Source organism: Taeniopygia guttata, chromosome 15, assembly GCF_048771995.1.
Source record: "Taeniopygia guttata chromosome 15, bTaeGut7.mat, whole genome shotgun sequence".
In the NCBI taxonomy this organism is placed as follows: domain Eukaryota; kingdom Metazoa; phylum Chordata; class Aves; order Passeriformes; family Estrildidae; genus Taeniopygia; species Taeniopygia guttata.
In genome coordinates this window covers 7,626,493-7,654,188 of record NC_133040.1, presented here as the reverse complement: position 1 = coordinate 7,654,188, position 27,696 = coordinate 7,626,493, and the positions used below count along the sequence as shown (strand labels likewise).

The 27,696-nt window shown below is 43.3% G+C and overlaps 1 protein-coding gene and 1 long non-coding RNA gene across 19 annotated transcripts in view; both read left to right on the top strand.

Moving 5' to 3' along the window:
• FBRSL1 (fibrosin like 1) overlaps positions 1-27,696 on the top strand; it is a 499,835-nt gene that overhangs the window by 38,803 nt on the left and 433,336 nt on the right. The gene's annotated exons all lie outside the window — the stretch shown is intronic.
• On the top strand, positions 6,074-7,924 carry LOC140685152 (uncharacterized). Its single transcript, XR_012058415.1, has 2 exons — positions 6,074-7,710; positions 7,741-7,924. It is a non-coding gene; the product is annotated as an uncharacterized lncRNA (long non-coding RNA).

Here is a 27,696-nt window from a genome sequence, read left to right as displayed (position 1 = left end):
TTGGTCCACTGTGTTTCTGCAGTCTTCTTATCTGTGCTGTTCCCTCAAACAGGGAGAGAGAGCTTCCCAAATCATCATGAGGATGACTTTGGTGATGAGTGAAGCTGTGTTAGTTAACACCTAAAAACATGAGAATGAGTAGCACAGCAATATGTGTGTTTTCTACGGCTTCTTTCTGCTGCTCTGGTGTAATAGCTGCCCTTGCACAGTGTGTTGTTTGTTTGGGAAACGTTCTAGTACAGCTATTAAAAGTATTTAGCTTGTTGTTGCATTGATGGTGCTATTAATAGTCTAACTTGGTAGGAATGAGTGTAAGTTGATGCAGTAGTACAGGTAGGCCTTACCCAGGCTCCATTTTGTTAGTTTTATTAGTGACAGATGTGCTTTGCTGGCATGCTGTCCCCCACAGCTGAATTGCATCAAAGTCCTCATAGTCTTGGAATGATACCATTTAAAAAAAAAAACAAACTTGTTTGGACTGTGGAGCTGAATTTTAGATTGAGTATGGGGTTGTGTAATTTCTTAAAAGTGTATCCCCAAACTTGCTGAACTGTGTTTCTAAATCAGGCTTCACCCAGTTTGCAGTGTCAGTAAACCTCCCGAGTGACTTGGCACTTGGCTTTTGAATGGTCAGTGGGCAAAGTCCAGCTGCAGCCGGGCTTGCATCACCAGCAGTACCCAAATATCCTACGAGACAAGTGTGTCAAGTTGCAGGGTAGTGTGTGTTTTCCTGTGCCTGGGATCTTGGAGTTCTTCAGCCATCCGAGGACCATCAGCTGCTGTGTTGATTCACATCTTTAAATAACAGAACCTGCCATGGGCTGATCGCATCGATTCCAAACTGGCAACTAATGAAGCAGATCAAATACACCAGGGAGGCTCTGCTCTTCCAGAAATTAAAGTTTTCGTTATAGAAATGTGGAAATGGAAGACTATTAATTTTGTTCTCTTGACAGTTGTTATTAAATCCTACTTATTTCATGTGGTCTCAATTATTTTCAATTTTGACATTTCAGTGCACAGGAGATCTGTGCAAAAAAAAAAAAAGCCCAGTCACTCTAGAAGTTACTGACAGATCTGGAAGTGTTTTAAGGGGAGAGCCTTGGGGTTGTTTCTGCTGTATCTGGAGCAAAAATATCCACAATGAAACTCCCATTGCCAGTGCTGGAACATGCCCCTTTTCAGCCTGCCTCAGTCCTGGATGGACAGCATTGTGTTCTTTATATCAGAGCTCCCCTTTCTGAGGTGTTCTGAGGTGTCAGCAGAAGCAGAATGGGTTTATGTTCTAGCACAATTTCTAGGTGGAAAATGGTGTGAAAATGAGACCTTTTGTCCAAGTCTCTTGCAAGGATTTCCTAAGCTCACGTAAGTCCCAGCTGGGAAAACATAAAGGGAAAGGTTTGTAAAATAAGATCCTTTTGCTCCTATTAATGCTTAGAGGAGGCTTCCCAAGTTGCTTTCAGAGAAGAGCGTTATGGATTTTATTTTAAAGCTATGTCACATTTACTTCATTGCTCAATACAAAACATCCCAGTGCTAAATCAAACTAAACTCATTTTTTCCCCTCCTGTTTCTGCATTGCTGGTTTGATCCCTAGATATAGATCAGCAGAAATCCCCCACCGTTTAAAAGGATTAGAACTGGCTGGTGAGATTTTGGCTGTAGAATTAACTGGTGGGAGCAGTTTTAAAGTAATACTGCACAGATCAAACATGGGGATGCATTGTGTGTTTCTGTATAGAGCAGAAAACAAGGTGTGCAGTCCTTAAGCACAATTCTGTGTCTGCTCAAAATGTGCTTCTATACTTTGTTGGGCTTCATGTTTCAGGCTTTCCTTTTCACTTGACACTTGTATTTCAATTACTCCTGTTGCCTTGTACCTCTTTGCTTGCCTTTTGTGGTCTGGGCAGTCCCTTTCTTTCCAAGTGAAATTCCCCTTCTGCCTCACTGGCTGTTCCTCTGGTGTGGAACCTGCTCTGCTGGTGATCGTGATTGATGACCACGCCAAGCCTGCTTGTCTGAACTCTTTTCTGGCACAAATGGGAAGGCTGAGGGGTCCACCAGGGCTCACAACAACAGCTTTTCACTTTACTGCATTGCCTGCCACCATATACTCACAAACTTCCTTTTATTTCGTGGGGCAGTAACAGGGCACTTGTCTCCAGTGGTGTGGTGGTGCAGCAGGGAAGGGTTTCAGCTGTTTGGGATGCTTGAAGGATCTCCCCCTATTGCCTTTTTGTTCTTGAAGTCTGTTTTCTGTGTGGCTTCCCCCTTTCCCAGTCAGCGGAAGGTGAGGGTCAGAATCTTGTGCTGCTAGATCCTGCTGCTGAATCCGATTCCTCAATCTCCACCAGTAGGTTCAGGAAGTCAGTGAGACGTGGCTGCACTTGAGTGTTCCATACCCTGTGAAGTATTTTTGTTAGAAATGGAAATGAGCCTTCTGAGGAAATAAATTTTATTTATTTCCTAGAAGTTTATCTTCTTACTCTCAGCTAATGTTTCTGGTGACTTCTTTGATACCATCAGTATCTGATTGAACAGTTCTGCTGTGCTAATCCAGGCTATTTTCAACATTGGTATTAAGCCAGGGATTTTAAAGAGAAAGTCAATCAAACTGACTTTGGGAAACCTTTGTCCTCTTCTGACTGACTCAAATCAGTCCTGACCTGTGTGTCTACCCTGTGGTGGTGTTATCTGGGCCTGCCTTGGCTGTCCATGCTGGTAATTAACACCTGCACAACATCCTTCATTTTGAAGGGCTACAGGAGATGTTTTCTGTAACACAGAAACTGTTGGGATCTGTATGAGTGAAGTGAGAGAAAACTGAAGTGGTGTGAATTTGCTAAATTAAGTGTCTCTGTACAAGGGGTTGGAAACAACCTTTTTCTGCAAAGGTGGGGGGCACTTGTCTCACTGTGTTTGCAGTTTTCATGTGAGCACCTGGGGAAAAGTTTAGATTGGGAACATAGCCAAATTTCCACCTTTTATAAAGTATCTTGCAAAACTGGCTCCAGTTGCTTTGCTCTGGGATTGGCTTCTTGCACCTATTGGGGAAGGGTTGGTTTGGGTTTTAATTGCTTGTCATCTGAAATAAAGCTCCAGACCTTCTCTGGCTTGGGTTAAAACAGACTTGTCCTCAAAAGTGAGTAATTTCCTGGCTATACTTCACTTACTACATGAATGAGCCAGAAAAAGCTCTTCAGTGTCAGAAATCCAACAAACCATCTGAAGAGTGAGGTTTCTGGTGATCTGAGTCTCTGTCTCCTGATGTGTCTCTTGAGCCAAATCTAGAATGCAGATTTTCCAGTGTAACAGCAGATTGATGTGCACTGGTTTTGTCAGAGATGCTGCTGTAGTTAAGGACTGGGGAAAGTACCTGCACTTCATATGTGATGTTAAATATTGCTTCTGAAATAAGATATTACTTTTGATTAGTGTGTCCAGTTTAATAATTAACTTCAGGGAAAAAATTCTTCTAAATAAAACACTGGTTTACAGTTCAAGAGCTACCCTGACTAATCAGCAGATACTTTTGTACCCAAAAATATGAGTAGCTACTTGACTGAAATGTTATTTTTCATTTTTGGAAGTGGAGTATATTGGCTGAGGCTTGGAGCTTGGGAGCTCTGACTGCAGTCAGTATTATCAGTTAGATTTTAGAGATAGGAAATTGAGGCAAAAAGTAAACAATTTGCCTGAGGTTAAATGAGAAATACGTGACAGCTACTGATGTCTCCTTATTCTTTGCTGGCCTTGTCTGCTTAGAACTTGTCAGAAGCTGTTTTTTGTTCCCAAGCCTTTTTATAGCACATTGTACTCTTTTGATTTAAGCCTTTAGCCTTTGGTTTGTGGGCACAGTGGCTCCTGTAACATGGTGAAGCTGGGCCCTGTGAGCCTCTTGGCATGTAACGATCAACATTTGAACAGAAGTAGCAAAAGGACTGCAAATACTCTTAATTCCTTTTCTGATGCTGTCTGATGCTGTCTGCTGTCGTGCTAATAAATTCATAAAGCTTATGTGATTAAAAACTGGAGAACCTGGTGCACTTTCTGAGCTCCAGTTAAAAGCAGTAGAGAACTTGAGGCTCTCCTTGAAGGGCTGGAGGTGGCTTTGAGAGCTGGCTGCTGGCAGCTGTGGCAGCGTGCTGGGGTTTGCTGCAGGGCAGGATGTGGTTGTGTGCTGGTTGTGCCTCTGCAGCTCCAGGCAGCACACCCGGGGCTCTGACACAGGGGGTGTCTCACTGACTCACTGGCATCTTGCTGTGACCTGGGGAGATTTTGCTCAGTGCTGCAGTGGGTCGCTGACTGATGTGGCTGAGTTACTAAAGAGAAAAAAGCAGTGCTAGTAAAAATAAAGTGCTTTTTGCCCTTGTCTAGTCTGTGAAAGTAGTATGTTTGCATGGTGAGAGTTTTTATTTAGTGGTTCCAGATTTAAAAACGTTTTCCCTCAGCCTCCAGATCCAAGGATGGCCCTTCATCTTCTCTCCTTAAACTGATATGCTGCAGAAGTTGCACTCCTGCTCTCCTGAGCTGCTGGTGCCATAGGGTCACTGATGGAATGTTTCAATAAAATAGGACTAGTGTATAATTAGGATCAGTGGGTAGCTGAAACCTTTGTGTCTAGACTACCTGGTCAGAAGCTGGCTGGGTGAGGTGGTGGTGAAGGCTGGAGGCCATTGTTGTGTTCATCAGCCAGGGAAAGCCATCACTGCCCTCCTTATGGAAGGAAATCAAAGTAAAGCAGTGTCAGGCTGTCCCCTGTCCTCCAAATTTCACTGCTTGGTTTTAGCCACAATCCTGTTGTCTTTCTTAGTTGGTCTGCTCTTGATTTACTATAAGAAAAAAAATGTAATTTTGGCTTTGAGTTGGTGCACTCAATAAACTCTGGCTGCTTGGCTGTTAACCTGAGCTGAGTAATGCTGAATGAATGAATCATCTCTGCACAGCAGCAGCTGGGGAAAGGCTTCCTTCAAGGCTCAATCCTGCAGTTTGTTTAGCAGCACAAAGGGCAGTGGCTGTGGCTTGCCCGTGGTTCAGGGTACAGCAGGGTGGCTCTGGTAGGGTGCAGCATGAGGGACTCAAAGCAAGGAACACCAGGGCCCAGCTGGGAGTGCTGCTGCTCAGCCCTGCATCCCTGGGAACCAGGAGACAAGTACCCTACTCTGCTGGAAGCTTGATCTTATTAAAGAGTAATCAACAGAGGATATGTGAGCATAATTTACTGGGTATCAGAAGGTCTCTTTAAACACTGCACTGAATTAAAAAAGAAAAACTGCTATGCATGGTTTTATTGTTTCTTTATGAAATACAGCTGTTCAATTTGTTTTTTTCTCTCATTATATTCACTGTCCCTCAGCCATTTATCATTACAGCTCTCTGGAGCTGTGATTGCTCCCTAGTCTCAAATATTAAAACCCATCAGAAGGGTCCAGTTGGAATTTTCCAAGCCTGCATGGCATCTTGGCATCACAGTTCTCATTACTTCTTGTGACATTAAGGATTGAGATCCCATGGATAGTCTCTTGGTAATAGTTTGTTTTCATGAATAAGAAAATGGTGAGGGAATTTTTGCCTCCAAACTCCTTTTTCTTGGTTTTCTTTTTTTATCTCTTGAAGTGACTAGATGCAAGCACTTGAGTTATCCTGTTGGTGAAAGCTCCTCTCCAGCAGTAAATGGGAGCTGGTGGTGTGGTAAGGAGCCTGTAGCTGGCACACAGAACACTTGAATTAAAGCAGCATCTCTGCAGGTACATATTTAAAGCTAAAATATTACAGCAAGTTAAAACAACTTTGGCAGCATGTGCAAATTACTTGGCAAAAGTGTTAATTTCCTTGTTAAACGTCGTAGCAGAAAGGGCCTTTGATCCCAGCAGCCTGTTGGGAGTCCTTCCTAATTGTTATCAAACTATCCTGTAGCTTTAAACAGATAAGACCTAATTAGCTAAAGTGGTGCTGCATTTTTTCAAAATAAAGAGTGCCCTCTCAGTGTTAGGCACCTGTGTTTCTGTGCTTTCAGCTTGAATTACAAATTTGGTGCAGTGCCCAGCATAGGACTTCGAGCGAGAGCGTGACTGTGGCTTGTGGAGACCAGGAACAAAAAATAACCCCCTTCAGATGGGAGGCAGAGAGTGACACATTTTTAATGACAATTAAATGCAATATGAAGGGCTGATAGAACAGCCTTTGTTTTTGTATCCTTTGTGCTGTGAAAAGGAGCAGGGGAAAGTGCATCAATGGAGCGAGGTCTGAGTTCCTTGTCTCGATGTAAAGTCTTCTCCACTTCCAAAGATCACTTTAATGATGAATCTGAAATTCTCTCTGCTATTTTTAAACTCGGGCTATTAGTGAGGCCACCACAGAGAAGAAGGATGGAGAGATGTTGGAAATGCAGTGTTCCTGTGTCTCCTCCACCCATCTGCTTCCAGTGGGAAAACTGAAGCATTAAGGATTTGGTTCAACACCTGTTAGGTTACTCAAGGAAAAACAAAGACTTTGCCAGATGTTTAAGAAGAAACATATGGCAGGCAGGGAGGGAGAAACTCTGCCAATTTGTCTGTTTAATCAATCAAACTTGTAACAATCAATGCTATTGTCCATACTCTTAATAAATAATTGTTCCCATGAAATGCTGCTTAATGCAGAGTAGAACTTCATTAGTGGCCCATGGCAGTGGGCAGAATGAAGGATGCAGTAGGTTTTCCTTCCTTCCCTTGCTGATGGTGCAGAGCTTTTGAATTTTTCTTGTTCCATGTGCTTAAGACACAGGCAAAACAACAAAAACTAATCAATTCTGGGAATAGATCAAACTACCTGCACAGTTTTCAGAGGTCACTTGAATTTTATTTTCAGTAAGTATCAGGGAAAGTTGTTTTGCAAGGTATTTTGTGGATGTTGGTTCCTGGAAGTTCTGAAGCTTAGGTTCCTTCTTGTTATAAAGTAGAAATAAAAAATACCACCTTTGATTTCAACACAGGCTGCCACTGATTGCAGTCTAGAAAAATACTTTGCTGTAAGTCCAGATAAGCCCATTTAGTGGTGTGACATGGGTGTGAAAGGTTTCCAGTGGCTGATGGAGAAACATTCCACACCAGGTCCCTTCCAAGGTGCTGTTAGACCTGCAGGGATTGAGCCCTGAATCTTTTGCCTGCCCCCTCACCCTGGTGCATCCTCCAATCTTTGGCTGTGGGTCAGAAGGCACTGAGCAAGCTGGGGTTGCTTTCTTAGTCATACAAATGTGGAGCATGTTAGGATAAGCAACTTGTCATTAGAGGCAGGGCACAGTTCAGCTGCTGACATTATCTCGCAGTGGTTCGCCTTCTGTCGCATCCTAATGATTAATCACAGCCCTGTGCCATGTGTTACCAGGCAGCCTGCGTTTGCTCAGCAGTCAGGAGCTGCTGCACGTTCTCTGCTGCCTTAATCCCCTGTGACTGTTTCCTAATGCTAACACTGCTGAACAATGGGATATCGTGACAGCTTGTGATTGATTCTTTTTTTTTTCTTTTTCACTCTTTTGCAAGGAATTGGGAATTTCCTGGTTTAAGATGCTTACTTAGCTACCTTTTACTGTCAGTGATTGAGAACTGCACTGGTTGCTGCCATTATCAAATAGCTTCTAACTCTTCTAATTCACTATTTGGCCAAGCAGAAAATAAGTGTATTTCCTTTCTGTAAGTTCAGTGTGTGAATTGTTTGGTAGCCAAGTACTAGGTCAAACAGAGGGGAGCATTTGGAGCTCAGGTTTGCTTCAGCTGCCCTGCACAGCTCACCCCTCCTCAGGCACTGGAGAAGTCACAGCAGCTTGAAGGATCTTGTATCTTTAAAAAGTCTCAATTGACATCCTTGGATTCCAGCACTGCAGTCTTTTCTTCATTACAGTGCAGATGGAAATAATTTTATTTTGTTTAGGAAACAAAAAGCCCCAGTTGTCACAGAGCATACAGTTTGTTAAAGGAAACTCAGGGTTTGCTTTGGTCTGCACCACAAGAGATGGATTGAAGAAGTCTTCTCCATAACATATGGGAACAGCAATATGATTTTAAAAGGCATTAAAGCCATCTACAGACAATATTTTTCTTAATTCATACATTTTTTGCTGGTGTCAGAAACTTGTTTAGGCTGAGCTCAGTGTATACTTTAGCTGTCAGGCTCTTTGTGAGTGTGGTGATTATTGTTAAGTGAAGCATATGCTAATCCAGGTCGAAATATGCTTTTTCTCTATTGCGTGACACTGTGTTAATTAAAACATCCCTTTGCTGCAGGAGCTGATGGGGGGATTGCCATCCTGTTTCCTTAGAGCTCAGCTCAGGTTGGGCACTGCTGCCAGCCAAGGGCTCTGGGGGCTGTGGGTCCTGGCCCTCCTGCTGCTGGGCACCTCTGCCTTTGAGCAGAACTGAATTATTAGTGGAGGAATTGGCTAAGATAGAGCTTTTGAGAAAAGCTGAAATTTGTAGGGGGGAGCTCCAGTGTGAATGATTTATGGCCATTTCTTCCTTCTGCTCTGCTGTGGCTTGGTTTTCTGGGAATGAAAGATGCCAGAAGGTGGAAGGAGAAAGGGCTGTGTGGCCTATCCTTTTTCCCCAACCTCATATAATCTCCTTAATTTTCTTTGCATAAACCAGTTCTCATTTCCTGGCACTTCCAGGCACAGTTTTTCAAACTGTGGTAGGCATTATGTCCACTGAATTTCATTTTGGAATAATGAACCCGTGCTTTGCATTAGGGGCTAAATGATGCCCCTGTGGAATTTTTAATTGTTCTTTTTTCCCCCCTAACTTTCTGGATATCTAAAGGAGGCTTTCCTGCTTTAATCCAGATCACTGGGATTTGGTTATATATCAGATGCAAATCTCTTTGCATCCATAATCCTTCTTTATGACCTGTTGTTGACTTTTCAGTTGATTTTTTAAAAATTTTATTTTATTTTATGCCCTATCTCAATGAGTACATATATTCTGAAGTTTGAATTTTTGAGCAGTGCATCTCAAATGAGTTACGAGACAGATCTGTACTAATATGATTTGACAGCCTGCTGTGAGGTTTGGAGAATTGTGCTAAAATACACTATCTACCCTGTATAAGCTCTTGCATTTTCTGAGATGCAGGGATGAAAAGTTTGTCACTGTTCTAAAGACTTTTGTGCATGGCTTCCCTGGCAGAGCAGTCCCTTCTGTTTACCAGGCTCGACTCTGGAACCATGGGGAGGAAAAAAATTGAGGCTGTGTGTTATTCAGCATTAATGGAATTGATGGGTGTTACATCCTGGTGTTGTCAAGTGTGACATTCTTCAACTCTGTGCGGGTTGTAACAGAGAAAAGAGGAAATCTGTAATTGAAATTTATTCTGAAGACAGCTGGATTTAGAATAAGTGTATTAAGCAATATGTGAGACAGTGGAAACCAGCATGTCCGTGGTTGAAAGGAGAGGGGCAAAGATGATGTCTTAGAGTCTGATTAATTGGTGATCTCATGTATTACTGCCCTTTGCTACAGATGGAAAAAAATCCCTAGGATGACTTATTAAATGATTAGTTTTATCTTTGTGTACTTGGCTGATTGCAGTACAGTAAGTAATTTTGTTGCTATTGCTGTTTAAAATTACAGTTTGATCTGGAGTAGAGCAGAAGTTTAACAGAAATCGGGTAAAACATAATAGCACCAGGCTCTGTGATTAGAGCCTGGAAACAGAATCAAACTGAGGAATTATGTTACAGGCAAAGACAGAAAAAGGTGCTGGCGGTAGTTGATCAGACCTGGTAAATCCTTTGGGATAGGAGGGATATGGGAAAGACAGCAAACACCACTGGGAGGTGGCAGCTAGGACCTGGTGTGTCCTGTGTGTCAAAAAGAAAGTGAAAGCAGCAGTGAAAGTTTCATGTTTCACCTGAAAAAGCCAGGGATGATAATTGTAGGGTGAGCTGCTGCTACCCGAACCTCTGTTAGGAACAGTACCTGAGGCTGGGTTCAGCATGGGACAGCCCCTGGTGTTCCTCTGTGATTCCTTTGGCTGATAATGGGAAAAAAGCACTTCTAACCCCAAGTATCAGTGATGTAGTATCTTCAGGCAGGATACCATAGAGTGGTTTGGGAGGAAAAAGACTTTCGAGACTGAGTCCAACCATATGGAACAGATCTACAGCATCTTCTATGTCGGGTGCTAGGAAAAGAATATAAAACTTTTTTTTTCTAATCTTTACTAGAATGCACCTAATTAAAAACAAGAAAAAAAGACATCCAGATTGTAATAGCAAAATATGCTTTAATCACAGTGTGACCCTTTTATAATGGTTTTCTTGTCACAACTGTAATTGCTGATGCTTTGATACTTCCTCCAGCATGGCTTACAAAAGTTGCAGCATGAATATAGAAAGGATGTGTACTGAGTTTTGCAGTTTTAAAAACATCAAAGCAAAGCTGTGACATTGATTTTTATTCTTTTGTTGTTCATCTGCATATTCTTGCATCTGTAGGGAAAGCAGGCAGGCACTAACAGCTGGTGAGTAGTTAGAGAGTGGTTTGGGGTTGGTACAAGGTGAAAACACTGAGCAGTTATCCAAAATCCATTATGTATTTACATGAAGCTGTTTACCTTTCGAGGCAGTGGTTATAATATTTAAAAGCCAGCTTTTGCTGTCACGCTGTAGGATAATTTCCTTGTGTTGTGACAACAGCAGCAGTGCTAGTGTTTTGTCAGTGGATTTTCATTGCTCAAGATCCTTAAACAAAGAGAGTGACTCTTGGGCATTTTCCTCTGACAAAGAGTTTTATCTCCTTCTCCCTTGTGGCAACCCAGCCTTCCTTCCTTTACAAACATCTTGCAAGATGGTGTATGGATTGAAGGAGGCTTGGTGGTAATAAACCTGCTAGGATTTTTTGCCTGTATGGTAGGAATTTATAATAAATGTGATGAAAAGCTGCTCCTTGATATCACTGCCCAAAAGCAGCCTCAAACAGAAAGCTTTATAGCCCCAATGTGCCTGGGGTGAGACAGCAGGTTTATCCCATCTCCTTGGTGAGGGGCTCACATGAGGTTGTTCCAAATTCCTCTCCTGGAAGTGTAACTCTCCCTGCTTGTTTATTTATCCCTGTTTGCAGGCAGGAGCAGCTCCCACCGCCCGGGAGTCGCAGCGAGCGGGGCTGTCAGTGCGAGAGGCACGCAATTGAATCAAGGCACTAAAACATGCCACTCCAAAGCTGTTTAAATCATCCTAATGCGAATTATGAATTTATTACAATACATATTACCTCAGGGGACAGAGAGGGAAGGGAGATCTGAAGGGGCTGTTTGTAAACATGTAAAACAATAAGCGCTTCCTGCGTTGCCATTGCGACAGGGAGCTCGCCTGCTGAAATAAAACCTAAATAAATAAATGTGTTGACAAGCAGCAGCTCACCTGGGCTCAGGTGGCTCCCAATGGGTCATGTAACAAACTGCTTCCCCCCAAAAAATGAGCAGCAAACAACAATGACCCTGAGGGGGCCAGGAGGAAGCCAAACCTCTGAGCATTGGTTTGCTCTTTGTGGGGCAGAAGTGCTGTGCTCTGCATGGTGTAATGTGACCTGTGCTTGAGACAAGCTGCCACAAACTTAAAAGACAGGCAAGGTTGGAAAAGCACAAATTCAGCAGTGCTTCCTAAGGGGAGAGGAAAAGAAATGCACACCTCTTGGGGAGCATCACAAGTGCATGGACACTCAGCATTTCCCTGAACAATGTTTCTGAGTGTGTGTGGTGGTTGTTTGGGGATTTTTGTTCAATTCTTAGCAACAGTGCTGATCCTTGGTGTCTGACAGCCTCAGCTGTCGTTTCTGAGATGCTTTGAGAGGTGAGATCAGCAGCAGCTGCCTTCCCCACCTTCAGCTCTTCACAGAGGGCTGCGTGCTCCGGAGAGGATGGATGGGCATCCCCGATGGTGCAGAGCCCTGCAGCCCCTCCATGCAGCTCCCTGGAGAGCAGCGCTGGGATAACGAAATCCAGGCACTGCAGGCTGGGAGAACATAACAAAAGAGACTGCGGCCAAGGAAGGATGGCTCCACATCCCAGTGCTTCTGCTTTTGGGAGCAGTGTGCTTCACAGGGCTCTGCAGGGGATGGCACTGACTGATGTGGAGGTAATGATTTATAAAGTGGAGGACCTAAACATAGTGCAGGCTGCATTGCCAGCATGCTGGCTGTCCTCAGAGGACTCCGGAATCTGCTGCGTTGCAAGACTGCAGCGATTTGGCTGCAAGCTATATTTAGCCTATTTATTCTTTGTTGGTGTATAATGTGCAGTTCAGTGGAAAACTTGGTCTCTCCAAAAAGGAGGTTTGAACTGGAGTCAAGACAGGGAAAACACCATCTGTCTAGAAACCATTTTTCTTAAACTATTAGAAAGGGGAGGCTGTGTATGTAAGATGTGTGCATGGTGCTTGGGTCTTTTTATTTAAAGTTTTTTTCCTTCTTCAGTGGTCTTTTACCCTGTAAGTTATTAAAGGCTATTAAACATGTAGACAGCAAAATGCACTTTGTAGTTCAGCTTTGTAGATCAATTCTTTAGTAAGGAAATGGAAATTGTTTTTCTACTCACATTAAAACCCCAGTGTGCTAGGGTAAAAATCAACTGTGCTTTGAGGTGGAGATTATTCCTGTTGGAAGCACCTCTAAATGTTGAACAAGGATTAGTCCTGTTGTGTTAAGGAATGGAAAAGAGCAACAAATACTGTCTGTTTTAAAGGGCTCACAGTCTGGGATGAAAGGTTGGCAAACTGAATAGGTCACAGTGAGCAGCAGCAGGCTGGTGGCTCCCAGCGATTCATGCATGCAGGAAATATTTGTGCTCTGCCTTGCCAAGGAATGTGTGCCATCACTTAGAAATCAGTTCAGGAATTACCTTTGGGAAGTGTCTGTAGCCTGAGATGTGCTCCTCTGGGATTTCCTGCTTTCCCAAGACATTGTCTGCCCTCATGGAAACTGGAGCCTGATCACCTACTCAGAGAGGTAATGCAGAAGGTGTTCTGAGGTTGGCTGGGGGAAAGAGAGAAATTCTGACAGCTTTGCTATCTGTTATTTTTTTGAAGTTAATACAGTGTATCTGCATAATGATACAGGTGTCTTAAAATACTGCTCTAAAATGACTGTATAAATAAATTCTGGGTAGACCATGCATGGAACAAAATTCCATCTATTCTTTTTGAGTTTAGATAGGCAAAGAATCTTTATGCGATAAAACTTTCTTAGATAACATTTCCTTAGTTTTAATAATGTTATATATGAAATATTGCTTTTTATGGCTATGCAATACCTTTTTATGCTGTTTCTTGGGTGTCTGTTCATCTGTCTCCATAATTATATTTTACTTCCTGGAATTACACAATCCATCAATGTCGGGAAGGGCAGGGTGGTTAAGGGTTGCTCTGAGACTCATCAGGCAAATGCAATGCATTTCTGGCAGTTACAATTGTATCCTTATTAAAATGGAGAAATTTATTCTCCCTACCCCCTCCCCAGCTTCCATGATTTAAAAATACACCTCATAAAATAGAAATCTCAGTTTCTCACTGTGGCTTTATAAATTTCAAACTTAATTTAAAAACAGCCCATGGTGAGTATTTTTAAACTGATTGTTCTTTGGCTTTGATACAGCGTGCAAATATCAAAGGATCTGGCTGTAATGGTGTTTGATTGCTACCTGGCTTTTCTTGCTCTAGAGACTTTCCATGGGAAAACTTGGGTTGTACTTGGAGAATGTTCCAGCAGTGCTGACTGCAGTGGGCAGAAACCACATCACGGTATATGTTTTAGACAGCCTGAGTTGTATGTGGTGGCTGTCAAGGACCAGCATCAAAAAATGTTAATAGATTTAAAAGAAAAACAAATGTAAAATAAAATAAAAATAGAATGAATACTATCTAAAAATAAGTACAACTTAAAAATCAGTAAAAAAGAAAAAAATAATTAAAAATCAGAAATACTTCTAAAGTTTCTTAAAAGTAAGGATAAGGGACTAAAGAAATATAGCATGTGCTGTACTTAACATATACCCTGAAAGACTGAACTATTTTTGGTAAATTTAAAATGGAATGTGCAAGGGACTGGAGTTGGGGGGAATACATGGTTCATTCAGACAGCCTTACAAATATCTTATTGTGATTATTGATCCACCCCTGCAGAGCCTGGTGCCCGGCTCACCGTGAGCAGGCTGCTCAGTCTGGGGAAGAAGTAGGAGAAGTTTTGTGGAACAAAAACAGGCAGCAAGGTCTCGGCCCGCTGGGCACTGTGAGCCAGTTGTGGTGCAGATGAACAGCAGGAATGCTGCCATGTGGGTTTGGTGGAAATCTGCTCTGATGAGCTGTGCTGCTTTTGAAGCCAGCTTCAAGCTCTGTCAGATGGATGAGCAGAGTTTCACCCCCAGGGCTCAGTGTTTTGGGATCTCTGGTGCATTTTGTTCTACTCAAGAAAAAAAATCAACCTGAATTTTTAATTCGTGGTCCAACGGTGGCTTTTTTCACCATGTCTTTTTTCACAAGCTGGTGAATACTGGGCAGGCAGGTGTGATTCTCTGAGTCCCTCAGCCTGTGCCATGCACAGATATTCCCACACCAGGCCATCAGTATAAGTGCAAATCTATAAATTATAAAAGCAGGTGATAAATGGGAGAGGCTGCAGGTGCGCTTCAGCACTGCAGTCTCTTAAATCCTGCTCGCTGAGGGTTTTCTTCTCTTCCCTTTTCTTCCTCTACAGTTAAGCATAAAGGCCTTGGGCTTTGCTTCCACCTCCTTGAATTCTTCAGAGTGCACATCACAGTGTCTTTAAACAGTGTGAGACTGTCGGGGAACTGAAGGCATTAGCAGAGCGCTGGGATTTATTGGCAGATTGACAGCCTGATAGGCACACTCCCTTTCTTCTCTGTTTGTCACTCTTTGATACTTTCCTTTTCACGCTCCAGGAGGAGGGAGGGGTCCCACTGTAACACTAAATGTCTTCAGCAGTTCTGCTCTGCTAAACGCTTTATCTTGGTTTAAGATTTTTTTTTTTTTCTCAAGTCTGAAGTTCACCTTATCCTTAAAGGTGCATAATTTACCAGGCCTCCTGTGATAACTTTGTATCTCGCAGAGAAACTGAAATGGGAACTGAGCTTATTAAAACTAAATTAGTATAAAAAGAAAAATGTTTTTCCTTTGTGGCAATGCTAGTAACTAGTGTGAAAGCCTGAGATGCTGCTGCTTTGTTGGTGTGAGGATAGCAAATGAGGTGGTATCTTGGGAAACCGAATCTCTCTCACGATCTGTGTTGAGCAGTGCTCAGTTTCAGGCTCAATAGACTAGAGAGAGGCTGATTACATGTGTGAGATTGGGATTTAAATACACTTCTCAGCTCTGATGTTTCACAGGTTAATCTCCCTGTGCCTCCCTTACCAAGGTTTTCAACAAGACTAAAAAAACTCCCTCTGTCACTTGCATCTGTTCTGCCTTTTTCATTTAAAAGACACTTAAACCCAGCAGTGCTGTCTGTGTATGTTTTTACTGACTGCACCTACACGCCGTGGCTGTGCAGCGAGCCTTGTAGCTGGCTCAGAGTTTGCACCCCTAAAATTGGGGTCTGTACCTATCAGAACAATTTATTTTAACCTGTGTAAGACAGCAGAAAATACTGACCCTTAGTATAGAGTTTACTTTCTGCAGCTCTGCCAGCTCTGCCCAGGCACTGAGCTGAGCAGCAGCAGCCAGTATTGCTTACCCCGGATCCTCTGCCTGCAGCAGATAATGCCTCAAAGCTCCTTCCTCCTGTGCATTTAAAGTACACAGCCGTATTAGAAGATTAAGTTACTTTGAACAGGAGCAGCTCCCGTATTGTAGCTCAGGCTGGTTTTCACTTTGTTCCACTTAAGATGTTGCCAAGGCTCTCTGTGACTTCCCCCCCCCATGATGTAGTTGTAGAGCGTGAAATTATTTGGTACTGGATAATTCGGTGACCATGGGGTAATTGCTGTTACCTTCAACCTGTTAGGCAGCTGTAATTTCTCTTGACATTTTGGTGTCCAGGTGGGTTGGTTTCTGTGGGTTTGTTTAGGGGGGTGTGTGCTATTACTGCCCCCCTTTTTTTTTCCCAGACCTTTTTTTCCTGCCTGGCTTTGTACCTCACCAAACTGTCAGATGAGGAATGAATACATTTGGTAGAGAAATTAGACCATTAATTCCACAAGATGTTTTCAGCGATATGTCAAGATCTCAGTTTGATAGAAAGGACTGGTTAGAGGAGGAAACCATCTGATCACTTCAGATTGAGCAATTAACTACTTAACAGCTGGAAAAAAGATTGCGAGTGATGTGATTCTTCACACCGGCAGCACTTAGCTATTCCATCCACAGTTTTAAAATGCTTTGAACAGGAGATTAGTATCTTGCTCATTTTGCAGATGAGCAAACAGAAGTACAGAGGGGAGATGAATAGGCTGAAGCAGTAGGTCAACAGCAGAGCCAAAAGAATGAATCCTGGCTGTCTAAATCAGCTCTGTTAGAGCTGAGGCAATAATGTTTTTCCCCTAGGATTATTTCATCTGCCAGGGACAACAGGGCCAAAATTTTCAAGGCTTTATTTTATTTTATGTTAATTTTTTTCTTTAACATGTAGGTGGCTCAGTGAAATCCTCATAGTGAGAGAGTCTACATCCAACACTTGGCAAACATGTGAGAGCCCCTGGTTCAGCATGCCTCATCTTTGTGATACCTAAGGAGCAAAACCAAAATGCTTCTCTGCACACTTGAGAGCTGGTTCAGTGAGCCTCGAGCTGTTTCTGAGCCCCAGCTCAGTGTTCCTACCACCTTTGCCATCCCCTTGGTGGTATTTTGCAGCAGGTCTGGAAAAGTAATGGGGCTGGGGCTGTGTAGCTCCAAAAACAGCCAGTTGTGCATCCTGGTGGTGAGAGCCAGGGTGCTTCCCACTCTCCTGCAGCCCATGCTTGGGCTGACCCCTTCATTTTCCACTCCTTCTGGACTCCTGGGGCTCTGATCTGATGTAGCTGTTCCATGGTGCTGCTTCCCCGTTAATCACAGAGCCGCAGCCAAATTTTGGGTTGGAGTTTGGCTGTGGGAGTTCAGGCAGGCTCTGCTTTGCGCTCGAGAGGCCTTGCTGCTCCCCTTGCTGTGTTGTTCTGTAGCTGGGTTTAAAATATATATTGTTGCTGGCATTGGAATCCATATCTGCTCCCAGCATATGCTATTGGCACAATACCAGCAGATGCTGTTGAGCGGTATCAAATCTCGAGGCGCAGCTCTGCTCTGAAGTGTGACTCTGTGAAATGGCACCGTGGGGCTCCTCCTCGGTGGCTCAGTGACTTACACATGAAGTTCTCTCTTAGCAAGTGAAAGATGCTGCTTGTTTGTTTTTAGCAGCCGTCCTGACAAACCAAACCTGTGACTGGATTTGGTTTTAAGGGAAGTGGCAGGGCTGAGGTGGGTTTCTGACTCCTGTCCTTGCTGACAGCTCCTCTCCCACACTTTTTCTGTCTCAGTTGTGCAGCAGGGAAGCTCTTGGGGCTGGGAGAGGGGCATTTGTCAGTGCCAGAGGACTCAGGCTGCCCTTGCAGGTTACAAATATTTCCATTTTGCTGTTTAATAACAAGTTGGTCATGCTCCATTTGAAACTCTCTTAAAAATGCAAAATCCATTTTGGGGGGGGGGATAAAAATTTCAGAGGTATCAATAATTAGCATTGTCAAGAGTGCAGGTTTAGTTATAAAAAAAGAAATAAAGTGAATGAATGCTGAGTTAATGTTCTTCTTTACATCTTTCCATCCTTATTCTCCTTTTGCTTGTTTGAGATGAAATGATTATAAGCAAACTTACTGCACAACTGACTCTTTGCTTATTGTTCCTCCTCCTATGAAGTGTGGTGCCATCTGGCACATGGACAAGTGGGGAAGATTGATGGCTAACAAAGAGCACCATTCATTTTCTCCTACCAGATTTGGACAGAAAACAAACGTTTTTAATCAAATCTATATGTTTCTAAGGAATATTGGCTGCTGAAAACTTGCCAGCAGCTGAATTTTCCCCCTTTCCCTGCCTCGTGAGAATTATATCCTGCCAGGCTGATTCATGGGTGGGACAGTGTGGGTGCTTTTTCTCCTGTGCCTTGTTTTCTTTCATCTTATTGAGAGACAAGCAAAAAAAAGGGCTGTTGGTGCTGAGGAGAGAGAAGAGGGGGAATGGCTATGTGTGGTAGCACAAACAGTCCTAAAATTCAAGAGTGCAGTTGTTTTAATGGCCTCACAATGAATCATGCAGAACAACTGTCTGAAGAAAACACACAGTTGCTTTCAATGAACCAACTAAAACATCAGTGGAAAGTTTGCCTGCAGCGTTCTTTCATTTTCCTGAGAAAAATGAAAGATTTATGGATTCCTTCTCCCATCTATCTTCTCTCAATAATTATGCAGTCGCTGGATAATACAGGAATTTAGGATCCATAAGGGGAATTCAGTCATGCTGCTCACATGGGGGGGGGGGATTCAGGTTTTCCTGGCAGGGTGGATCCATGGTATGGAGCAGCTGAGCCACAGAGTGATGTGGAAACCCACAGCTCTGGTTAGGGAGCTTGGAGGAGGTTCTGGGATGTGGCTTGGCTTCCCTGGAGCAGAGGACAATCAGCTGCCTGGCACAAGAAAGGAGGTGATGTCTAAAGGCAGAGATGATGTCAGTTTTTGGGGTTCAAGGAACATTGCCATATATGTGTAAATATCCTGGCAAGTGCTAGCTGGGTGCTGACCTTGCTTAGCTGTGTTTTCACTGGGCACATTTAATAAGAGGGGCTTTTGCTTTCTGCTAAGATACAGAAAAGGGGGGGAAAAAAGACTTGGCCATTTGAATATTAAATTCAGATGCCTTTAATAGTACCTATAAATTAATAGGATTTCATGCCCAGCATTCAAAAATATTGTAAAGAGGATGTGGATATGTAAAGATAAAATGGATTTTGTAGCGCTTTAGCTGTGGAAAGAAAATTATTTTCGTTTTGATTTTTTAATGTATTTTTTTCCCTTTGAAGTCGAATAATGGACTTAATTAACTCTGAGCACCTGGATTTGAAGCTTTGAAAATGATCCTTTCATTGCAGTGCTGCTGAATTTTCTGGAAAGTTGCATCTGCAGGTACACAGCCTTGTACAATGTACATGTGCTGGTGGCAGGCACAGCCTGAAACTGCTGCAGGTCTGAGCCTGGGGTGTCCTGGGCCAGCCTGGCCTCGGAGCTGGGGTCCCCCAAATCTCCAGGGCAGGTGGGAGCATCTGCAGGGGCTTGGGGAGAGAGGGGAGAAGGGACAGCTCTGCTGTCGTGGTGTTTGAAGGAGAAGTAAAAGCAACTGAGGGAAGGGAGTGACTGTGTTGACACAGAAAGTTTCCAACTGTTATATTTATATGTAAGTTCAGAGCTTAAATTGCTCTTGAAGCAGGCAGATTTATATTCCTTCCAAGCATTGCTGCATACTGTTCCCCTCTTCTTTTCTTCCTGCTGCTATAAATCTGGATGCTCTTGTTGATATAAATATTCTGTCTTTTAAAGAATTTTTCTAAACTTTCCACGCCCTGAATCAAGTCCTCATGGGCTTTGCTTTGCATGGGATGATTAAATTTTACCTTTATAAGTCTTTAATTTGCTGCCTTTTAAATATTTCCTTGCACCTTCTTTACATAATAGGAAAATACAGAAGGAAGTTTATTTCTGACAGAGGGACAGCTGGTCTTTGTATTCGAAGGAGAAACCTTGTGATTCTCTGCTTTAAGATGGTTTGTAGGAAAAAAAGTGGCTTTGAAGAGAGTGGCGTGGCCGGGAAAGGGTTCAGGGTGGAAATGTGCATATTCCCTGCTGCCTTAAAATGTGCTGGTATGGCCTCTTAAAAGGGCAAAAGTGAGAAGCAGTGGCAAATCTTGGAAGGTTTTCTTTTTGCCCTCCCGTGACTCTGCACAAAGGCTTTAATTAATGAATCCAGTGATGCTGCTAAATGCCTGTGGTGCTCCCCTGGGGACAGCCCAAGCCATTTGGTCCCCAGGAGGGTGCAGGATCCTCACTCTCTGGGCTGGATAATGCTGCCCCAGGCTGCAGACAATAACCCTCAGTTTGTTGAGAGGCTTGGCTTGATGTGTGAGAGCTGAAAATATTCAAATATGAGCGCTGTGAAGAGAGGGATCTCATCATCTTCGTGCCTGACAGAAATCCGTGGGTGGGCTGAGGAACCAGCACAAAGCTGTATTTGGGGCTGGGTGTCTGTCTGCCCTCTCTGCCTGGCGTTAGTGATGACTTTCATGTCATAAATGTGTACTTAACCAGCAGCGTGGCTGAGCGAGCTGATGTGCAGCCCATAGAAGCAAAGGGGTGGCTTTCCATTGTCTTCAGTGAGTTGTGGATTAACTCTCAGGAGAATAATAATATCATGGTTTACTTGGCAGTAACAATGCTAGCAGTGCTGTTTGACTGCAGACAATAAACTGAGCAAGTTATGGAAAACATGATAGCCCTGTCCTGAACAGGAGGAGAGCCACTCAGACGTGAGAGGAATCAGTTTTGCATTCTGTTTCTGTGGGGAACTTTCAGCAGGGTATTTTGACATATGGCTTCTACATAGATGAAGTGCCAGACCTTAAGTGGATAAAGATATAATTAAATTTTCAGTGAAATTGCTGGGATTGAAGTATGAAACCTCATTTGGACATTCCCAGAGAAGGGGAGACCTGTCTGCCCCTTGGAGGTGCAGAGCTCTGGCTGTGAGATGCTTGTTGAGTTTGAGGGCTGGCACCACCACGCTTGGTGCTGTGCTGAGAGGCTCCCGCTTCGACAGCTCTGCTCTGGAGCTGGTGGTGTGGGTTGTCAGGTCTGGGAAGGGACCTTCTTTGGTTTTTAAGTTGTTTTATATAACTCACTGCAGCTTTTCCCGTTATGGAGATGCTCCTGCTGATCAGACCTGCTGTGTTCAGCAGTGTCTGTTGAGGAAACGCTCTGGGTTTGGTGCCAGATTCATGACGTGGGGTCTCAAGCTTCCCACAGGAGGATGGGAGCAATGTTTGAATGTTCACACAGGCTGAGCTTCCAGAAGAGCCCTTGTGAGGCTGCAGTCATGGGCCTTCAGTGTCACTTAATGTTGGTTTCTGGAGACACAGGTGTGCCAGGGATTGTTGACTTGCTGATTTGCTGTTTGTCCAGCTAGAGTGACCATTTGTGGTCCTGCCTGGCGGTTTCTTTGTTTTGTGGGTGGCAGTGTAAAATATATAGCTGCTCAAAAAAAAAAAAAAAAGAAAAGATAAAATAGGAGCATGCTGTTGTATGCTTAATTTTAAAAAATAGTGAGGAAAACAAAACAGAGATTAAGCCAGGGTTCTTAAACAAAGGAGTGCAAATCCTCAAGGCACCCAATGGTCTGATCCTTAGAGGTAATTAGTAGGTAGCCCTATTAATTTCAATGGCAGCTCTGAGCTGTTAAAGCTTAGCTATTGCCTCTATATTTTAAATATTATTAAATGTTACACATTCTAAGTACTTCATTGCTCTCATTTAAGGAAAAAAGGCAGCTTGTTCATTGGGTGCCTCACTGAAAATCATTTTTATTTTTAGTGCCTGTTGGAAAGCAGGTAGGCTCTTCTGGGAGGCAAACTGCTGTCAGGGTAATTGTACTCCTGTGCTGCTCACAGCTTCAGGGAAATCCCTTCAGGCTGCGCTGGAAGAGGCACCAGGTGATGAAGGTGTGTGTTGATAATCCTTGGCTTTGAATGTTCCTCCAAAGCTAGGGCTGTGCCACAGCACAGCCCTTGAGGGACAGATGCTGGCAGTGCCACAAGAAGTCATTTGACCCTGGAGTAGGGATAAATGGTCCTGCCACGTTTTTGCAGCCTCTTATTTCTCTGGCTGGTAGGACCATTCTTGGGTGGCAGAAGCTGCTTTGAAAGGCTCCCCCCTGGCATTTCCAATAGTTGTCCCATGCTTGTATGCCCTGTGTCTCCTTTTACTCCCCTGCTTCTCCCAAGCAGGTTCCTGGGGTCTCAGTTGAGCTTGTGACACTTGTTTTAAAAAAAACCCTGGGAAATATGGATGTTTTAAAGACCTGATTCTGTGTAGGGTTGTACAGCTGAAGGTGATTGTGTGGAGGGTGACAGTGACTTTTTGGTGGAGGGGAGGATGGTGCAGCTGGCTGTCCTTGGGCCAGCAGTGCAGATGTGACCTCTCTCTGGATTTGGGAATGAAGTGCAGAGCATTTAACCTTTCCCTGGTGCTCTGTGGCATGCCAGGTGAGGCGAGTTGGAAACCCCAAGTATAGTGATTCCTTTGAGGGTGTCCTGGCAGCCTGGCAGGTCCCCAGGCTATCTGACATCCACAGTACTACATTGTTTTTCAGGTGGAAGAGGTCAAAGCTTTTCCTAGGCTTTTATTTATTTTGCTGCTAGTTTATTCCAGCTCAAGTTGTGAATGGAGCTACCACAGACTATGCCCCAGAAATGCTTGGCTGCCCCACAGCTTTCCTCTGTGTGGGGTGAGTATTGCCCAGGGACCTGCCTGAGGAGGAGCTGGTCATTATTTTAGGGCATGGGGTAGTCCTTAGCAGTCCCACTGTGATGGAGATAAATGTTTGGGAGCATTGCTGTGCTAAGGGCAGGTGGGCATGGTGTGAGCAAACGTCCTTACAGGAGGGAGGAAGGATGAACTGCAGTGGCAGCCAGTGCTGCCCAAAAGCCTTTTGCAGAGGGAAACTGCTTGAGTGATGATCCCTTTTTACTCACTTCACGTGTAAAATATAACCTGCAGCATCTCCCTCTAGCAGCAACGTCCTTCCACATCTCCCTTTTATTGGAATACGTGCCAAGTGTTTTAAAACTCACCTATTCTTTCAATATTATAGCATTGGGAGAGAGGGTAATAAAAACAAGCCCCTGCCATTTCCAAGCAACCTTGTTTGTCTGGCACTGAGACTTACTGCTGCTTGCAGTTTGCTGCCTTCACAAATGGCTGTTAGAGCAAAAAGTGAGGCAGCTCTGGATTTGTGCCTCCCTTTGCCTCCCACCCTTAGGAAGCAGGCTTCCAGTGTGGTGTACATGTATTACACCAGCTGATTTTGTATTAACACTAAACCCCACCCATGCTGTTATCTTCTGAGGGAGGCATTTTGAAGGGAGCTAATGCTGGAACGTCTTCACAGGCTCACAACAGGATGCTGAGTTACTCCAAGATGCCGAGCTCGGCTGGCACTCCACCAACAAGCTGATTTGGGGTGAGCAGATGTCTGTTCATCTTTGTGAGTGTGGTGGGCTGGCCCTGGCTGGGTGCCAGGTGTCACTCACCTCTCAGCTGGCCAGGAAGAGAAGGTACAGCAAAAGATTTGTGGGTCGAGATAAGGACAGAGCGATCACTCACCAGTTACCATCACAGGCAAACCAGACTGACTTGGGAAATTAATTTAATTTATTACCAGTCAAATCAGAGTGGGGTAGTGAGAAATAAACACAAATCTTAAAACCTGCCCAGGTTTTTTTTTTCCCCCCTTCTTAAATTCCTCATCCCAGAGGCACTCCCACTGGCACTGATGGGCTCAGCCTTGGCCAGTGGTGGGTCCCCCTTGGAGCCAGCTGGCCTTGGCTCCACTGGACATGGGGGAAGCTTCTGCCAGCTTCTCTCAGAGACCACCCCTGCAGCACCTCCAGCCCCTCCACAACCAAACCCACCACACAAACCCAGCACACTGAGCGCCTACCTTGCCATTCTGTCAAGCACAGCCTAGAGGACAGATGTTTGATGAAAGCACTGAAATATTTATCTAGGATGTTTTTCCCCCTGCAGCCAAGATTGCTTGTTGTGCCTGTTAATCTTTTACAAGTCTTGCATCTGCTCAGAGGTGGGTTGTTTCAGGCTTCGAATGAATTCTCTGTGTGTGTGGTTTGAAAGAGTGGTGTAATGAACAAACATGATGTGTATATGAATAAATTGAATGCATAAAGCAGATGAATTAATCCCTCAGTCACTGAAAGTCTCTTCCAGTAACAATAACAAAAAAACCCTATAATGCCCCTTCTTCTATGGGCATTTACTCCTCTCTTTCAAGAGCATCTTTGCCCTGCATTTTGTAAAATTAGGATTTCAATGGGCATGTCCTTAAAGAGAGCTTGTCCTTTCATGTATGGTTTTATAAAGCCTGGGTACAGCATTGCTAGGTAGTGCACAGTTCTCACCCTGAATTAGCAGCTCTCTTGTTTATTCAGAATTTATTTTCAGCTACAACAGTACCTTTCTGTAAAGCTTATTTCTTCTGCATGCACTTGTAATCAGAGGCACTTGTGTCTCCCTTTCCTCCTGTTGTACCAGGTGTGTTCACCAGGGCTGGTGACTGAAACACCGTAACAGCCTTGGAGAATGAGGGGCATTGAAAAAAGCAAAGAAATCACATGCAGAATTTCCTCTCCCCCACCAGGAGTAGCCTTGTTGGACAGTATTTTATACCCTGTGTTAAACTTCAACACAGAAGAAAAAATCCCAGCCCCATAATTAATAGTTAATAGGGATTAATACTTGTATAGTTATTAAAAAGGTCTCAAATGCACTTTTTTTCTTTGCTACTTCTGACTTAAAGGCTCATAGCTGTTGTTTTTTTTCCTGGTCTATTCCAGCCTGCTTTTCTTTGAATGTTGCAATTCTGAGCTTAAAATCCAGTATTGTCTTTTAAGTATCTCATGGGTGTAATCCAGTTTTTGTTTTCTTTAAAATTCCTTGGCTTTTAAATTCCCCTTTTCTTTTCTCCCTGTATTAACTAAATTGAAGTAAAATGGGAAATTGTCACACAGAGCCATCTAACTTTCCCCTTCTCTGAATAGATGATAAGTTACTCAGTAAGAGTAGCACCAATTTGAAAATGATTTAGCGCAGCCAGAGTTCTGCCAACCACTTTGAGAACATTTCAGGGCAATCCCATGAGATGATGGTGTATGATGATAATTATTCTTTAGCAGAATAGGCCTATGGGATGAGCAGCTCAGGCTCAGACACTTATATCCAGTCTGTGCTTTAAGGTGTGCAATTTATTCAGTTTTAAGTATTATGTTTTCTTCTCTGCATGTTCATATTTTATATGCAAGATTAACTTGCTTAGTCTGTAAAATTCACCAGATATTTTCTGTTTATGTGAACCTGCCTAGTTTGAGTGATGTTGCTCACGTCACAGAAAGTGATGACAGCCCCAGTGATGTCTTCTCTGAGCAACCGTTCTCAGAAGTGTCTTCAATTGTAATAGAAAATTAATTGTTCAGCTGTCTCTCGTCTTTTTTCTTGCCTTATGTATTCTGCACAGTAGCATTCTTCTTTACTATGATTCATTAGTCTTCAGATTGCTTAAAAATATCCTGGACTGGAAAGACGTATTAGCAAAGTCATAACTATATTGGCGGATGAATATAATCTCTTTTCAAGTGTCTACATATGTGCCAAGATCACATCATGCATACAGAGAATAAATGAGTGGGCTTGTGAATGAGCAGGCTTCTGAAGGGCTTCTTTTGTTAATCACTAGCAAAATTGGCCAGAGAAGTTAAAGAAAAATGCAGTCGGCTTTTTTAAGAATTTTTATCACATTTTACTCATCGTCAAGGTGCTTTTTTAATATAAGAACTCTGTGTCCACCTGTTCCTCCTGTGAAACCTGTTGTGCTAGACCTCAAAATATAATATACTCCTCAGAGGTGTTTGTAGAATTGCTGTATTAATCATGCCAGATAATTATGAATTTGTTTTTGCCTGCTTACCTGGTTTGCACATCTCTCTCACAGCAGTGCTGCAGGGCAGCCCCCAGTGTAAGCATAAGCAGGATTTTCTAAAGCACTGGCATTGCCCAAGAGGAAAAAATCCACAGGAGGGAGAGAAATTGTGATTCTTATTAGAAGCATAATTGTTACATTGTGATTTGCCATGGTTTTCTTGTTTTGCAGATCAGGCCCAGTTGATGGAAACCATCCTGTGGCAGAGGGATGGGAGAGATGCTTGGGAGGCTGACTCAACAGCTCTCACATCTGCTGGGCAGTGCTTTTTCTCTTAATGGTGTTTAGCTGCTTTTATGGGAGATGAGCAAGACATGGGTCTTGAGTTTAGCTGAAGGGTTGAAGAAATGACAGAACTGGTCTGAAATGGTGCATGTGGTTGTGTGTCCTGTACCATTGCTGCAGGACTCCCTGCAGCTTTCACTGCATCATTTTGCTGCGTCGAGCAAGGGGGAAAAGAAGTTGGGGACCTAAATTGTGACCTCAGAGCTGTTGGTACGTGCTGTGTCTCCCTATTCTGCAAACACTGCTGAGTGGGGGTGAGCCCTGGTGTGGGACAGGCTGTGCCCCAGGTGTGGCTCTGTTTGCACTGTGAGCCTTGACGTGACCAGTTAATGGAACTGGCTTTGGCAGCATGGAGTGTGTCAGGCTTTCCTCTTTGTTGCATTCATAGGTTATTATGTAGGACATCCAAACTGTCTTTCTAAATATGGTGAGGTTTAGTACAAGGAGTACTAAAGGAGTACAAGGAAATTAAAATGGAAAGTATAAGCAAGGCAGGCGTTTATAAATGATTGAACTAAATTACACTCAGTAGAATGAGCTGCAGCTGTGACAGTGATGTTTCTTTCTTCAGGTAAATAACATTACCCATCATTACTGGTTATGCTAAAGGACCATAATTCCATGTTAACATGTCTTATTGCAGCCTGATAAGTCATAGCCTAATCTCCATTACCAGACTGGCCATAAATATTAGAGATATGTGGGACAGGGAAGGGAAGGAATGAAATCTGGTTTTGATGCAGCCGTATTGGTGCTGGCTGGCCTCTGACAGGTTGCAGCTGAGTCATTTGAGATAAGGCAATTCCTGTGATGTATGTGATGACTTTGTTTTTATTTAATTGAATATAAAGCTGTGTTGTCACCTGCCCACTTTTCTAAGAAAAGGAAATTGTCCCAAAAAGCCTTGATGACTTTTGCACACAAGGAAATACAAGCAAGTTTTAACTTTAAGGTTTTAAGGGTGTTGTATCACAAATGCAATACTGCTGTTGTTTTCGCTTCAGTAAGTTATTGCTTTTTGTGGACAATAAAACCACAGGCTGTTGAAATTATATGGTATAATAATGGAGTCAAATCCACATGCTCAAGTGATCCTGTGTGTTTTTGACATTTTATTAAATTGATGAGCGAGTAAAAGGTTGGATTTTTTTCCCTTTTCCTGCTAGAGTTTGAATGAAAACAGGGAAACACAAACCTTTCCAGTTAACTATTCCTACAAAACATACATGTTATTTTTTACTTTTTCCCAAAACAGTTGAGAAAGTGCATCCCTTGGGATGGCCTGGAAGTGGATGACGCTGTAGTCCCTTCCTGTTGGACTTCTTAACTTTTCAATTCATGGTGAATTGCAACCAGCACTTGTTTACTGCAGAAACCCTTAGATTGAAGTTGAAATCAATGGATTAGCTTTGTTTTGTGACCCTTTCAAAAGCACCCCGTGCCAAATCCACTGCAACAATTTCCATTGAAAGCTCAGTGTGATTTTTTCCCCTCCCTATTCTACACACTGAATGTGCAGGAGCAGCATTTTTAATATGTTAAAGTAACAGGGGTGGCAAAGAGAAGTTTGAAACTGTTACTCATGTCAGGTGAGGTGTTTCAAGTCAGCTGTCTGTTCCCTGAAGTTATAACAGAATTATAATAGAGCAGCACAC